Source organism: Balaenoptera borealis (genome assembly GCF_965194805.1).
Source record: "Balaenoptera borealis genome assembly, chromosome: 15".
Classification (NCBI taxonomy): Eukaryota; Metazoa; Chordata; class Mammalia; order Artiodactyla; family Balaenopteridae; genus Balaenoptera; species Balaenoptera borealis.
In genome coordinates, this window is record NC_138871.1 from 70,655,184 (window position 1) to 70,662,690 (window position 7,507).

Sequence of the window (7,507 nt, forward strand, 5' to 3'; positions counted from 1 at the left end):
GGGGAGCAGCCCTCAGTCCCAACTGCCCCAACCCTGCCTCACAGCAGCCAACCCCAAGTCCAGGTTTGAGCTGTGGGCACCAAGGACCTCTTTTACAATTATCCTCCCTTTGCCTCATGTGTTGAATCATATATTTCGACAGATTTGACCTTACAGATCTCATTAAGGGATTGTTCATTTTCTCTTAAAAAAAAACATCAAGCCCTTTGTGCTTTCGTTTTGGATATAGTGCAGGAGTCCACTGGCCTTCCCATCCTAGGTTGATATAATGCCAGCCTGAAGCAAAGACCCGGAGCATTTTCATTAGCTCGTGCATATTTCTGGAAGGCTCCTCCCCCACAATGAAAATATCTTTATTATTAAATTGTGCTGATTTTTTAAAATTATAAAGGCAATATATGTTCACTTTAAAAACCTATCAAAGGAGGGAATTCCCTGGCGGTCCAGTGGTTAGGACTCTGTGCTTCCACTGCCAGAGGCATGGGTTCGATCCCTGGCTGGGGAGCTAAGATCCCACAAGCTGTGCAGTGTGGCCAAAAATAAAAATAAATAAATAAAAACCTATCAAAGGAAAGTGTATAAAGTAGAAAGTGAATGATTCCCCTATACTCTTAACTCCCAGAGATAACTGCTATTCACAGTCTCTCTGCTCATATTTTCTTGTATGTACAAAGACTTCTACATAATAACATAAGAGGATTACATTATAGGCAATAACATGTAACCTGCTTTTATGATTCAGCCATATATCCTGGGTGCGTCTTTCCATGTCAATACACATAGATTTCATTACTTGTTTTAAGGTGTGGTCTTTGGACCCATTGAAAATAGGCCTCCCCATTCTGATCTTCAGCTGGGCTCCCCTCGACCAGGATGGGTGAGTCGCTGCTGGCCTGCTGGCCTGAGTCTAGCACGGGAGGCTGGGCACAGGCGAAGGGCTAGCAGTCCCTCACACTTGGCACCAAGGCTGCCCCAGCTGCTCTCCATGCTTTGCTAGTTCCTGATACTTTCTCATTTTACGACTCATCGATTACAGGCCCCAAGTGACAGGATGGGGGTTGGGAAGAGTGAGGAAATAGAGAGTGGGGAAGACTAGGACTAGATTTTTACCCTTCCAACAGCCTTAAGCTGCAGCCCTGCCCTATATGCACAAGGCTGGATCCCTTTGCAGGAGAGGGAACAGAACATTCAGGGCAGGAAGAGACCTCACAAAGCATGCAGTCCATCTCTGTCCCATACCCCTGCAAAATGAAGAGGAAGCTGAGGCTCAGAGAGGGAAAAGGACTTCCCCAAGGTCACCCAGCAAGTGACAGGGGCAGGTGCAGAGCCTGGGCTCTCACTCCCACCCAGGCCCTGGGAGGCTCTTGCACAGTTGAGTTTCTCAGCAAAACTTTTCTCGGTTCTTTCCCAGCAACCTGTTGCTGCTGGCTAGCCCATCCTGGGGCTCTGCGCTCAGGCTCCTTGGTTCTGCCTCGGCCTTCTGCTAATACTCTGGTCACTGGTAACCCCTCTGCATTCCAGCTTTCCTAATTATAAACAGAGGGGTTACATGACATTGGGGTACAAGTGTGCCTGGTATATAGAGGGCATGTAGGAAAGGGTTACCTTTTGGGTGGAATCTATGAGGGATTTCAGGGAAAAGGGTGACCCAGCACCCTGACAGCAGGGATAGGAACCGACATTTATTGAGCTTACACTTGGTGCCAGGCGCTGTGAGGCAGACAGTATTATCTGTGCTTTACAGATGGAGAAACTGAGGCTTACCTGCCCCAGATCATGCAGCTAATAACCATCAGAGTTGAGATCCAAATTCAGTTCTGGCTGCACTAAGTCCCCAGCCCTTTTCAACACCACCCTGCCTTTCCACCCGCCTCCAGGCATTGCTCTGTCAGGGACAGAGACGCACAGAAGAATCAGGAGCATTCTCCCCCATTCATAGGGCATTCCCGAGGGAGTCCAGGAAATCCTTATCTGCAGGAGCTGCCTGCACACCCCTATTATCTCCCTGACGCACCTCTCCACTTGCTTATCCAGAAGGCCCTTTCCTCTTGGTGTCCTTCCTTGATGGTAAAAATGAGTGGTGGAGGGAGAGGTGAGGAGAAAGGGCTGGGAGGCGTGGGGACGAAGGGGAGGCCTGAGGAAGAGCAGAGCAGGGGAAGGGCCCATCCATCAGCCCAGCCCTGGCAGTTCTTTACACAGCTGGTTAACCAGGGGAAGAGAGGGGAGAGGGCCGCTCTCAGAGGTGGAGATGTACCAGAAAAAAAGGAAAGCCAGAAGAAGATGAGGTGGACAGGAGGGGGGGGCTCAGTGCAGTTGTAGGAGCGCTTGAGAGAGACCAAGGAGTCAGATGGAAAAGCCAGAATGGGAGGCTGTGGATTGGAGGGCCTCGTGCTGCAGAGACAGGGCAGGTGCTGAAGGCGAAAATCTGGGCAGCTGGGCAGGCCCTGCCCTCCTCAGGGAGCTGCTCACCCAGGGGGCCGCCGGGCCAGCTGGCCATGGGTGGGGGGCCGTGCTTTCCTGTTTGAGGGGCGAGGGCTGAGGACCCGGCAGACCAGGGAAGCAGCCTGTCTGTGGTCAAGAGCAAGCTCAGGTTGATAAAGCGGTGTTCTCCTCCCTCCGGTGACCCTGCCGCCCCTTCGGGGACTTCCCTAAGCTGTGGGCCCACCCTGGCTGCCTTGATTGAGCCGTGCTATCAGAGGGGGAGCAGCGCCCCCCTGAGGCCTGTGCCGTGGCAGCAGCCCAGGCAGCTGGGAGACTGGAGGGAATCCCAGGACCCTGAGTCAGGCTGGGAAGACCCCTGCCTCTATTCCTGGCAGATTCCCCCACCTCTGTGGAGAACTGCATTTAGGGAGTTTCTTTGATTGATTGAGTGATTGATTGATTGATTGGCCTCGCTACTCGGCTTGTGGGATCTTAGTTCCCTTACCAGGGATTGAACCTGGGCCCCGGCAGTGAAAGTCCTAACCACTGGACTGGTAGGGAATTCCCTAGAGTTTCTTTTATACTTGAAGGACTGGCCCTCCCTGTCCCTGCTCTGAGGCCCCCGGCCATCCCATCTGCACCTGGTCAACACCTTCCAAAGGGTGCTGGGCAGTTCCCAGGTGCCTGTGGGGCAGAGCCTGAGGCTGCACGTGCAGCCACGATCACAAATGATCCCACAAAGTGGGCCCTGTTGCCAGGACTGATGAGAGAAAGTGGGTGGGGAACATGGGGAGGAGGAGGGGCCCAAGGCTGCCAGAGCCTGCGCCCCGCTCCTGCGCCCCATTCCCCACCCTCCCTCTGCTGCTCTCTGGCTACAGCATCCTGAAGCCCCCGGAAGCAGCCCCAGGCCTGAGCGATGCTCACTCAGAGGGCAGGTCTCCTCCTGTCTGGGCTGACCCTCTGTACCCAGCACCAGTGTAGAGGCCGTGGTAGCCACCCTGGGAAGGGCACGTCGCAGCCCGCTCCTGAGCTATTCCCAGCCTCTCCTCCTGAGCCAGAACTCCCACTCCCTGTGTTACCAAGCTGATACTGCTCACTGCACAAGAGGCCAATAAAATCAAGAGATGAGTTGTTGGGTCAAGGAATAGTGAGTGACTTTATTTGGAAAGCCAGCAGACTGAGAAGATGGTGGACTGGTGTCTCAAAGAACCATCTTCTTAACGGAGTTAGAATTCAGGCTTTCTTCTTTCTTTACTTACTTACTTATTTGGCTGCACTGCGGGGCATGCAGGATATGGGATCTTAGTTCCCTGACCAGGGATCAAACCCCCTGTACTGGAAGGTGGATTCTTAACCACTGGACCACCAGGGAAGTCCCTCAGGCTTCTTTTATACTAAAAGGAGAGGAGGTGTGGTTGTTTGTTGCAAACTTTTTGGTGCTGGAATGCTTTGTTCTTGCAGCTGTTTAGGTAGGTCTGGTCACAATGTTCCTACAAACCTCCAACAAGACAAATGTTATTCTCTGTTCTGCAACTTTTTATCTCTATATGAATGGAAAAGTGTTATACCTTTAAAGGTCAGAGCCCTGGGGCTAGCCTGTATATTTCAGGCTGTAGGCAACATTCTTAACTTGTAGCAAAAGTAATAGCATACAAAGGTTAAAGTAAAAACAACAAATAAAACAAAACAGACAAATTTAAAAAAGCTAGATCCAATGTGGAGTCAGATTTGTTCTTCCCTATTACATTTCTGGAAGATTTTATGGTCAATTCCTAAGTGGAAGCCTCATTACTGGAGAGAAGAAAAGTGCAGCCATCCATAGCCTCCCCCATCCTAGCCTAGAGCTATGATCCTGGGGAAGGCTGCAGGCTCCTGATACAGAATAGTTTCCATTCTTAAAAGAAAACAAAATCTTCCCAGAATAGAACAGGAAAGCTCTGTGTAGGTGGGTCTCCAGGTGCACCCCTTTTGAGTTTTCCTATCCTGTTTTGGTACTGTGCCCATGGCACCTGGTCGCAGGGTTTACTGCCTGACTTTCTCTCTGACCCAAACAGTCTGAACATCCATTTCCATTCTCTCGTTCCCTTTGGCTCAACCAAGATAGGCTATAAATTTTAAAAGGACTGTAGCCAAAAAGCCTAGGGAGAAACAAAAGGGAACCAAATCCAGGAAATAAAAGACAGCTAAAGCTTACCAAAATAAGCAGGTTTCAGACGTTACAACAGCAAACTTGCCTTTTCCCTGACCGTGGACTCTGCCCAGAGATCACCTCCCGGCTCTCGTCCACCTCGCCCACCTGCTGCATCAGAGCAGGGTTCAGATCAGGACCCAGTCACACAAGACTTCTGGGAGGCACAGCAAGGGGGTGAGGTTGCCCTGCGGATTGCTTATGGCCCCTGAGGGAAGGCACTGCTCTCCTCACGTTTGCCTCCCCAGCACCAAGCTCACAGCCTGGCACTTAGTAGACTCTCAGTAAGGACTGCTGGTGAAGGAATGAATGGATGGAAAGATAGGGAAGGAACGGGCATGGGGTCAATACAAGCCCATAAGGTGCCATCTTAGTCCCCAGGCCCCCAGCCATGGGCCAGCAAGCCAGTGCCTTACGGGCTAACTCCCCAGGGCAAATCTGCACCACCCTTTGGCGGTAGCTAATCAGGAGTCTGTCAAAGTGGAAGTAATGGATATTTCTAGAGAGAGGGTCCTCCAAGGTGGATGAGGTGCCATGGCCCTGCCTGGGCATTGCCTGCCTAACCCTACCACAAACTCAACGATATCTAGCTTCCCCTTTGAGCCCTGCTAGGTGATCCCTTTCTCCTGAGGATCCATCACAGCTTTCCCAGCCTTTTCTAGACTTTCAGGTTCTAATCCCTACACCTCTTTTTTCCTTGGCAAACAACCCTCAGCTTCTAAGCCAATACCTCACTAAGCCCATGAACATGGTGTCCACCTTCCCACTCACAAAGCATCAGACTGAGTCTGTGCCTCAGACTGCATTCTCTGTGGCCTCCTGCAGGATCTGATCCTGTCCACACCTCTCCCCATATCTCACATATCTGAAATTCTGGGCCTCTTTGAGGGCTTTCTTCTGAACTCTTCTCCAACCCTTTCTGAGGTTCAGGTTTTAGCTGCCCGCTTTTGCTCCCATTCTCTTGGTGAATAATACAGAGGCACAAATTTAAAGAGCTTTCATTACCTATACGTTGATGATTCGGTCAACAAATGTTTATTAAGCACCAACTCTGTGCTCAGTACTTTACTAGGTGCTTGGGATGTATCAGTGAATAACGTCTCTGTTCTCATGGCACTTAACGTCATCACATATAAATATCACAGTTACCTCTGTTGCACTTGTTTCAATTCCCCAGCTTTGTTATCGACGAGACATTTCCATAGAGATGTCCCACAGCAGCTGAAAGGTATCCTGCCCAAACAGTTCATCCTTTCCCACCCCAAGCTGGTCTGTACCCATCCCCGTTCTCCTCATCTCAAGAGCCCGCCCCACAGAGCCACCCTTCACTTTCCTACCCTTAGTGTTTTGTAACATCCATTCTTGTCTCTTCTCTTCAGCCATCATCTGCTTTTAGTGCAACAACATCCTACCTGGCTTCCCTAATGGTGGGATGGCTGCTACGCCCAGCTCTTCTGGCACTCATTCTCGACCCCGCACCATCACCAGCAAGGTCCCCCACAGTCTACAGGGTATCGTCACAGAATTACACACGCCTACCGATGCTACACTGGCAACTTCCAACTCTACCCTTCCCACTTAAAGCCCTAAGGTGCACTGACTTACTGGCCCACGGTTGCAGGTCGTTAGTGACAAGTGGCAGGAATAGGATGAAGGTGGTCAAGCTCCAAGTGGAATACCTATTTTGAGGGGATTTTCTTCTTCACCAGGATAGACAGTGAAGAGTTGGGGGAAATGATTTTGCAAGGAAATGGGCAAATACATTAGGTCAGACCTCTTTTCACAGGGGAATATATTTAAAGAGTTCATCCAAGAGTAAAAAAGAATGTTAATATTTGTAAAGCGCTAGAACAGTGCTTCGCACATAATTAGAGCCATGTTAACTTAAAAAAAAATAGATCAAATCTCTTAAGTATCTCAGGAGGAAGGGAGACCAGGAAACTTTATTTTTTTTAACTTGATGTGGTTAATGATAATCCCATGGAGCACATGAAGCTGTTTCTTAATGAATGTGGAAGTCTCAGACGTGGGTGTTTTTTTTAAAGGTCTGTTTTCATTTCTTGCTGATAGTCTCTTTTTACTTCCCAGTGTCCTAAGATCTCCTTTCTGGTTGTAGGGGAAAGAAGTTTATCCAACTTAGAGCTGTGTTACAATTAGGAGAGCCAAAGAAAGGGTCAGGGCAGGGACACCTCCCACCACTTAGCAGCTGGGTGGAATGTGTGTGCCGCTTGGCGGCAAACGCCGCTTCCGCTGAGGACGAGCCTCCCTGAGTTCTGTGTGAATCTGTGTGTGACAGATTCCTAGTACTCGGGAAAATCTCTGATTTGTTCGAATAGCGTAAGAAGGGTAACTGAAGTCCTAGAAAGGAGTAGAAGCGTTCTAGAAACGATACTCTCCTTTCCAACCAACCAGGTCCTCCAGGTACCTGAGGGAGAACGCGTCAGGGTCAGGGGTTTGAAAAGCCTGGGGAGGATTAACATTAGGGGGATTGGAGACAGCTCAGCGACCCCGACGGGCAGGTGATGTTACACCTAGTCCCACCCTGCTTCAAACAGTGCCTGTGGTTATGAACTCCTATTTCTGTTGGAATCTACATCCAAACCTCTTGGTCTGGCTCATCAGACTCTCAACCCTAACAATATGGAGCAGAAAGGTCCTGCTGGGTCTCGGTGTATCTCCTCACTGTGCTGCAGACACAGAACTACCACTCCTATGTTCAAGCTGGAAAGCAAGATTCTTCACCCTCCTCCCATCCACCTGGCAAAGCTTGCCCCTTCCTCAGGAACCAGCCCAAACCCCAACTCCGTGGATCCTTCTGACACCGGGAGACCTGTGCTGCTCTCTTCTGAGAACCAGCTCCCCACACACACCTTAGACTTGTTCTCTGGTTGTCTAGAT